Genomic DNA, 9,466 nt, shown 5'->3' with positions numbered 1-9,466 from the left:
ACACCTCTTCTCCCTGTTGTAATCTCTACTTGAACATGGTGCTCAACGCTATATATTATTTCCCAATGATGTATGGCTATCATATGATGTTTGAGTAGATCTGTTTTGTCCTATGGGTTAATTGATGATCGTGATTGGTTTGAGTTGCATGTTTTATTATTGGTGCTGTCCTATGGTGCTCTTCGTGTCGCTCAAGCGTGAGGGATCCCCGTTGTAGGGTTTGCAATATGTTCATGATTTGCTCATGGTGGGTGGCGTGAGTGACAGAAGCACAGACCCGAGTAAGTAGGTTGTTTGTGTATGGGAGTAAAGAGGACTTGATGCCTTATAATGCTATGGTTGGGTTTTACCTTAATGATCTTTAGTAGTTGCGGATGCTTGCTAGAGTTCCAAGCATAAGTGCATATGATCCAAGGAGAGAATGTATGTTAGCTTATGCCTCTCCCTCATATAAAATTGCAATGGTGATTACCGGTCTAGTTATCGGTTGCCTAGGGACAAATAACTTTCTCGTGACAAAAAGCTCTCTAATAAAACTAACTAAGTTGTGTCTTTATCTAAACAGCCCCTACCTTTTATTTACGCACTCTTTATTATCTTCCAAACCTATCCAACAACACCTACAAAGTACTTCTAGTTTCATACTTGTTCTAGGTAAAGCGAACGTTAAGCATGCATAGAGTTGTATCGATGGTCGATAGAACTTGAGGGAATATTTGTTCTATCTTTAGACCTCGTTGGGTTTGACACTCTTACTTATCGAAAGAGGCTACAACTGATCTCATATACTTGTGGGTTATCACACCTTCATTGACACGGGGAAGGAGTGGCAGCGGGATGGTTCTACATCACCAAACCACTCGCCCCTGGCCAGGCCGCGGTCCCAGCCTTTACAGCCGGGCCTTCGAAGAAGCTCAAGTCTTGGAAGGAGAACAACATCACCTGGGGGAACCTAGCCGAGGTGGAAACCATGGTCAAGAAGATCAAGTGGTGGTCCACCACAAAGGACCTCCAGCTTGCCGATGTTATCAACGTCATGCTCAACCACCGCATGCTCCCGCTCCAGCTTAGGGCTACCCCAATGTTGGCGCAAAAGCCCGAGGACAGGGCCCCCTCACAGCCTTCTTCTGCTCCACCTTGTCCGCTATGTGGACAAAGCTCATGAAGACGGCCAAGGACAAGATCCCTAAGGAGGGGGAGGACCTCGGCTTCGAGGATAGCCATGACGCCCCCTAGTAAGTGCTACAACGCAGGTATCTGTATTCTCGTCTTTTATATTGACGGCTAGATTCTGATGAATCGCTTATGCTTAATTCTTGCAGAAGTGGCTGGCCTAGGCACAAGGGGTGTGATGCCCAGCCCCACTACCAGAGGAGTCGCTGACTCCCCTGCTCACTGTGCTCCTCATCGAGGAGCCGCATGTGGTGGCCCCTAAAGCTATGAAGTCCCTAAGGGGAAAGGTGAGTGCTCGGTCCTGGGAGACCTCAGTTACCCAGTTCGAGGAAACTAACGCCTCATCCACCCATGACACCGACGCAGAGGAGGAAGATGCAGAAGAGAACCCTCCCCTTAAAGGGAAGAGGGCGGCATCATAGGACGCCGAAGCCGGCATGCATCCCAAGGGATCAAAGAGGCCGAAGAGGACCTCGGCCAGGGCCGCTGGCATGTTGTCGGAGAGAGTTGAGCTGTCCGGCGGCTTAGAAGAAGACCTCCGAGCACTAGGGAGGAAGAAACCGACATCTCAAGGATAAGTCTTCGTATTCATATCCCATATTTTTATTTGACAAGGTCTCTTGATGAAGGTAAACTCACAAAGCATCATTTTTCACGCAGTCTGCCAAGGGTGATCCCCAGCGGTTCCTTGAGCAGGTTACCGCTGGCCAGCGGGACTCCAGAACCCGCCGCCTCTCCACCAGCTCATGACGGGCTGAGGGAGATGACATCCACTCTGCCCCCCCCCAAGCCAGCATGACGGGAGCCCAAGAGTTAGTCGTTATGGCCGAGGTCGATACCTTGGACCAACAAGACCTAGGGGAGAAGGTCCTGAGGTCGTCAAGGAGCGGCTGGGCCAGTCTTCAGTCCAGCCGATATCTGCTTCAGCTCTGCCATGCAGGTGGAGACTACTCGGGTCGGCACATTGGTGCATGGGTCTGAGGTCGTCCCTCCATCCCCGCTGACTGCCCAAGGACAGACTAGTGCGGGGTGGCCCGAGGAGGTGGAGGAGACCCTAAAGTGCTCCTCCCTTAAGGAAGAGCATGGTGCATTGATAGGCATGGCGCTTCAGAGCTTCCGGTCCACGGGGGCCGGCCTACATGAGGTTTTCAAGAACCTCATAACTTGCTTCGAGGTATGCTTCTATCCTTGTATCAATTTCACTTGTTCATTTGAGCTTTTCAATATGTGCATTAGTCCGAGGACATGATATCACAACCTTCTAAACGGCTTAGTGAGTGAGTAGCCCTCTAGCCCAAAGATGGTTTTGAGAAACCGACATTATGGTCGCATAATGTGGAAGGAGTTGGTCATGCAGCCCCCAGGACGTTGCCTGAGGTCGTCGTCCTGGATTTTCAACAGTTTGATTGCGGGCTTTGTAATAAAGATTTTTGCTGGCAGGTCTCGACCTCAGTTCCGGACTCCACCTCCGAGGAGATTGCGGATTTGAACCGGAAGCTCGAGAGGTCCCAAGAGGACCTCAACCTAGTGACCCAAAGGTTCGAGCAGTCTCAAGGTAAGTGAGGGAGTCCCGGACTAGGGGGTGTCCCGATAGCCGAACTACCATCATCGGCCGGACTCCAAGACTATGAAGATACAAGATTGAAGACTTTGTCCCGTGTCCAGATGGGACTTTCCTTGGCGTGGAAGGCAAGCTTGGCGATACGGATATGTAGATCTCCTACCATTGTAACCGACTCTGTGTAACCCTAGCCCTCTCCGGTGTCTATATAAACCGGATGGCTTTAGTCCATAGGACGAAAAACAATCATACCATAGGCTAGCTTCTAGGGTTTAGCCTCCTTGATATCGTGGTAGATCTACTCTTGTAACCCACATCATCAATATTAATCAAGCAGGACGTAGGGTTTTACCTCCATCAAGAGGGCCGGAACCTGGGTAAAAACATCGTGTCCCTCATCTCCTGTTACCATCTGCCTAGACGCACAGTTCGGGACCCCCTACCCGAGATCCGCCGGTTTTGACACCGACATTGGTGCTTTCATTGAGAGTTCCTCTATGTCGTCACCGATAGGCTCGATGGCTTCTTCGATCATCAACGACGATGCAGTCCAGGGCGAGACCTTCCTCCCCGGACAGATCTTCGTATTCGGCGGCTTCGTACTGCGGGCCAATTCGCTTGGCCAGCTGGAGCAGATCGAAGGCTACGCCCCTGGCCGTTAGGTCAGATTTGGAAGTTTGAACTTCACGGCTGACATCCGCGGGGACTTGATCCTCGACGGATTCGAGCCACAGCCGAGCGTGCCGTATTGTCACGATGGGCATGATTTAGCTCTGCAGCCGGACAGTACCCTAGAGGCCGCACTCGAACCCGCTCCGATCTTCGACTCGGAGCCGGCTGCGCAGACCAAGGATGGATGGCTAGACACCATCTCGGGGGCTGCAACCTCTACGGCGATAGAGCCGAACATCGATCTTGTCCCCCACGAAGCTCGTGACTCTGAGGTGCCGGACTCCTTGCCGGACTCCGGACCTCCCGCGCCCCCTCCAGTCGAATCCGATTGGGCGCCGATCATGGAGTTCACCGCGGCGGACATCTTTCAACACTCACCTTTTGGCGACATCTTGAGTTCGCTAAAGTACCTCTCGTTATCAGGAGAGGCCTGGCCGGACTGCGGCCAGGACGGTTGGGATGCGGACGACGAAGAAATTCAGAGCCCACCCACCACCCACTTGGTAGCCACTGTCGACGATCTAACCGACATGCTAGATTACGACTCTGAGGACATCGACGGTATGGACGACGATGCCGGAGACGACCAAGAACCAGCGCCCACCGGGCACTGGAAAGCCACCTCTTCATACGACATATACATGGTGGATATCCCAAAGGATGGGAACGGCGAAGGAATAGCGGAGGATGACCCCTCCAAGAAACAGCCCAAGCGTCGGCGTCAGCGGCGCCGCTCTAAATCCCGCCATAGCAAGAATGAGGATTCCGGCACCGGAGACAATAATACACCGGATAGCGCCGAAGACAACCCACTCCAGCAAGATCCAGCACAGGAGGAGGGGGACGCCAGCCCTCATGAGAGAGCGGCCGAAGAAGAGGTAGAGGACTATATGCCTCCCTCCGGAGACGAGGCAAGCCTCGACGACGACGAATTCGTCATGCCTGAGGATCCCGTCGAACAGGAGCGTTTCAAACGCAGGCTTATGGCCACGGCAAACAGCCTCAAGAAAAAGCAGCAGCAGCTTAGAGCTGATCAAGATCTGCTAGCCGACAGATGGACCGAAGTCCTCGCGGCCGAAGAGCATGAACTCGAACGCCCCTCCAAAAGCTACCCCAAACGTAAGCTGCTCCCCCGATTAGAGGTGGAGGCATATGATCCCGCTTCACCAGGAGACAATACGGCTGATCGACCACCCCGTGGTCGCGACAGAGAGGCCTCAAGGCCCTTCACTAGACCCGTACCCCGGCATCGCTCGAAAAGCACAAGGCCACAGGGGAACACTCCGGACCTGCGAGACATATTGGAGGATAAGGCAAGACAATCAAGATCGATCTATGGATCACGTGGGCGCCCCACGATACGTGACGATCACCGTCACCCCGGACACAGTAAGTCCGGCCGGGCCGAACACAACAGACAAAGCTCTTTTGAGCTCCGTCGCGATATCGCCCAGTACAGAGGCGCCGCACACCCACTGTGCTTCACAGATGAGGTAATGGATCATCAAATCCCAGAAGGGTTTAAACCCGTCAATATTGAATCTTATGATGGCACAACAGACCCCGCGGTCTGGATCGAGGACTATCTCCTCCACATCCACATGGCCCGCGGAGACGATCTCCACGCCATCAAATATCTCCCACTCAAACTTAAAGGACCAGCCCGGCACTGGCTTAACAGCTTGCCAGCAGAGTCAATCGGGAGTTGGGAGGACCTGGAAGCCGCATTCCTCGATAACTTCCAAGGCACGTACGTGCGACCACCAGATGCAGATGACCTAAGCCACATAATTCAGCAGCCAGACGAATCGGCCAGACAATTCTGGACACGGTTCTTAACCAAGAAAAACCAAATCGTCGACTGTCCGGATGCCGAGGCCCTCGCGGCCTTCAAGCATAACATCCGCGACGAGTGGCTTGCCCGGCACCTGGGACAGGAAAAGCCGAAATCCATGGCAGCCCTTACATCACTCATGACCCGCTTCTGTGCGGGTGAGGACAGCTGGCTAGCACGCAGCAACAACCTCAATAAAAATGCTGGCAGTCCGGATATCAAGGACCGTAGTGGCAGGTCGCGTCGCAACAAAAACAAACGCCGCATTAACGGCGATAACAGTGAGGATACGGCAGTCAATGCCGGATTCAGAGGCTCTAAACCCGGTCAACGGAAAAAGCCATTCAAAAGAACAACTCAGGGTCCGTCCAATTTGGACCGAATTCTCGACCGCTTGTGCCAGATACATGGCACCCCTGAAAAGCCAGCTAACCACACCAATAGGGACTGTTGGGTGTTCAAGCAGGCAGGCAAGTTAATTGCCGAAAACAGCGACAAGGGGCTACATAGCGACGACGAGGAAGAGACCCGACCGCCGAACAATAGAGGACAGAAGGGTTTCCCCCCACAGGTGCGGACGGTGAACATGATATATGCCACGCACATACCCAAAAGGGAGCGGAAGCGTGCACTCAGGGATGTATACGCGATGGAGCCAGTTGCCCCGAAGTTCAATCCATGGTCCTCTTGCCCGATCACCTTTGACCGAAGGGACCACCCCACCAGCATTCGCCATGGTGGGTTCGCCGCATTGGTTCTAGACCCAATCGTCGATGGATTTCATCTCACCAGAGTCCTGATGGACGGCGGCAGCAGCCTAAACCTGCTTTATCAGGACACGGTGCGCAAAATGGGCATAGACCCCTCAAGGATTAAACCTACCAAGACGACCTTTAAAGGCGTCATACCAGGTGTAGAAGCCAATTGTACAGGCTCAGTTACACTGGAAGTGGTCTTCGGATCCCCGGATAACTTCCGAAGCGAGGAGTTAATCTTCGACATAGTCCCGTTCCGCAGCGGCTATCATGCCTTGCTCGGACGTACCGCGTTCGCAAAGTTCAACGCGGTGCCGCACTACGCATACCTCAAGCTCAAGATGCCAGGCCCTAGAGGAGTCATCACGGTCAACGGAAACACTGAACGCTCCCTCCGAACGGAGGAACATACAGCGGCTCTCGCGGCAGAAGTACAAAGCAGCCTTTTAAGGCAATTCTCGAGTCCGGCTGCCAAGCGGCCGGACACAGCTAAGCGTGCCCGGAGTAACCTACAACACGACCACCTGGCACGTTCCGAGCACGCGTAGCAGTGCGGCCCCAACCCCAGCCCCTGTAAAACATTAAGACAGACCCTTCGCGTACTCCATTACGCTCTGAAGATACCATGGGCATGGGGCAAGGGGCTCGACCACGATAAGCCCAGACTGCGGCTCAACCGCACCAGGGGCTCTTAAGTGTGTCGTTTCTTTTTCTTTTCCTTTTATTTTTTACCTACAGGACTCCGTTCGTCAGAGGCCCTGTCCGGCAGCAGACATGCCGAACCCACGATGCAACAGCCAGGGAAGGAGAAAGGCTACAACGAAAATCCAGGTGGTCTCCATCATGAGCATTAAATCTGTTTTATGCATTATTCCGTAGCCTACCCCTGGAGGGGGACATGTTAAACAGTCCCATCCCTTGCTTACCGCACCACTTGTATCGTCCTGCACTTACAGCAGTTTTTATTGAATAAAGCAATGCAGCACATTTTTGCTTCTAATTGCATTTCTTTCTTACACATATGTTCATCTATGACATGTTGCATCCGTACGTTTTGGTACGGCTAAATACACCAGGGGCTTATGTTTCCCGCGTTATGGTGTGATAAGTCCGAACACTTTCACAAGTGCGGCACCCCGAACTTATAGCATTATATGCATCGGCTCCGAATCATGTTCTTGGGTCAATAGTTGGGTTTGCCCGGCTCCCATGTTTTGGTACCTTACGTTCCGTTTTATCGGCTAAGGTAGCACTGGGAGAACCACTGCGATTGCGCCCCAGTTGAGCTGGGTTAACGCCTCAGTGGAGAAAGCTAAAACTGACCGTCATGATGAGGCGAGAGCTGGTCGCTGTTCGAGAGGTTCTTTGCGAGTCCCTAAAGACTTATGCCGCTTCGAGCGAGGAGCCGGATTCTGTCCGGCCAAGGCGTGGATAGCGCCCCAAATTCGGCCTTCCGAAAACTAGGGGCTTCGCCGAAATTTAAAATTATAGAATTCTATGGCTAAGTGAGAGTGTTCAAGCATTATAAGTCCGGTTGCCTTGTTCGTTGTGTTGAGCGCCTCCCTAGATGGACCCAAAAATGGGAACAAGAGCGCTCGAGTTTATCCCGAACACCCCAGCACTCGTGGCATGGGGGCTGAAGCCGACGACTTGCCATCTCTCAGATTTGATAAACAGCCGCACAGAAGGTAATATTTTAAATTAACAAGCGTTGCTTAGCGCATATGAACCAAGTTTTCAGCGCACAGGATAACAAAATGCGAGTCTACTCAAATATTACATCTTTGGAGCACTCACCCGCAATAGTGCGGGCGCCCTTCAGCACACTCTTATAATACATCTCGGGCGTACGATACTCCTTGCCCTCTGGTGGTGGGTCCGTCACAAGCTTCTGGGCATCCATCTTGCCCCAGTGCACCTTTGCGCGGGCAAGGGCCCGACGGGCACCTTCAATACAGGCGGAGTGCTTGATGACTTCAACCCACGGGCACGCATCCACCAGCCGCCGCACCAGGCCGAAGTAGCTCCCAGGCATGGCCTCCTTAGGCCACAGCCGAACTATGAGGCCCTTCATGGCCTGTTCGGCCGCCTTGTGGAGCTCGACCAGCTGCTTCAGCTGGTCGCTAAGGGGCACCGGATGTTCGGCCTCAGCATACTGAGACCAGAAGACCTTCTCCGTCGAGCTCCCCTCCTCGGCCCGGTAGAATGCGGCAGCATCGGACACGCTGCGAGGAAGATCTGCGAACGCTCCTGGAGAGCTCCGAATTCGGGTAAGCGACAGGTAATTAACACTCACATGCTTACTTTGCATGAAAAATGCCTTACCCGCTGCTATTTTCTTTACCGCCTCGATCTCCTGGAGGGCCTTGTAGGCTTCGGCCTTAGCGGCTTTGGCACTCTCAAGAGCCGTTGCAAGCTCAGACTCTCGAGTCTTCGAGTCACGCTCCAGGCTCTCATGTTTCCTCACGAGATCCTGGAGCTCTTGCTGTACCTCCGCCACCCGCGCCTCCTGTTTCTCTCGCTCGGTGCGCTCCGCAGCCGCATTGCGTTCGGCCGCGGCCACCGCCTCCTTCAGGGTCGCCACCTCGTTAGTGGCCCCTGCAATACCCCAGTTATCCTTGTCATTTTTCTTGCAACCAAATCCTTTTCTGTAAGGTACAATTTTCATAAGGTATTACTCACCTTCTTTTTCCTCGAGCTGCTTCTTGGCATGGCCGAGCTCGTTCTCGGACCGCTCGAGGTTTTCCTTCAAAGTTTTGACCTCCGCAGTCAGTGCGGCAGAGGTCAGCAGCACAGCCTGCAATCCCATATTGACATATTTTCATGACTCCTGCGTTTATCTTTCTAAAGATCCTCAGTCCGGCTTTTCTTTCCGAACACCGAACCGAGCATCAGGGGCTACTGTCTATGCGGTACCATTTTACATATATTGAAATTCTTACCTCAAAGCCTGTTAGAAGGCTGCTGCAGGCTTCGGTCAGCCCGCTCTTGGCGAGCTGAACCTTCTGAATCACCGCACTCATAACAGTGCGGTGTTCCTCTTTGATGGAGGCGCCGTTGAGCGCCTCCAGCAAATTATCCGGCACCTCCGGTTGGACGGAGGCAGCCGGCGTCGCGGTCTTGCCCTTCTTACGAAGGGGTCGCCCGCCGGACTCCGGAGCCACTATGGGTTCCGGGGCTGAGTCCGGTGCAAAGTCCGGGAGGTTGTCCTGCGACACCTCCGGGGCCCTCTCCTCCTGGTGGGTCCCTTCCTGGGATCCCACCTCGGCATCGTCCGCATCACGGGGGGTGGAGGCAGTCGGAAGAGAATCCATATCCGACGCCCCTAAGGACCCGCTCGACGAAGTGGGGAGATCATCCTTAGGCGGACTGCAGGGTTGTATGCGGCATTAGAAAGACATAATGTGGCGGAAAACGAAAACCTTGAAGTTATTCGGGAGTCCGGATACTTACGATCTCGCCAGAGGCTTG

This window comes from Triticum aestivum, chromosome 7B (genome assembly GCF_018294505.1).
Source record: "Triticum aestivum cultivar Chinese Spring chromosome 7B, IWGSC CS RefSeq v2.1, whole genome shotgun sequence".
Classification (NCBI taxonomy): domain Eukaryota; kingdom Viridiplantae; phylum Streptophyta; class Magnoliopsida; order Poales; family Poaceae; genus Triticum; species Triticum aestivum.
Note: the sequence above shows the minus strand (reverse complement) of the source record.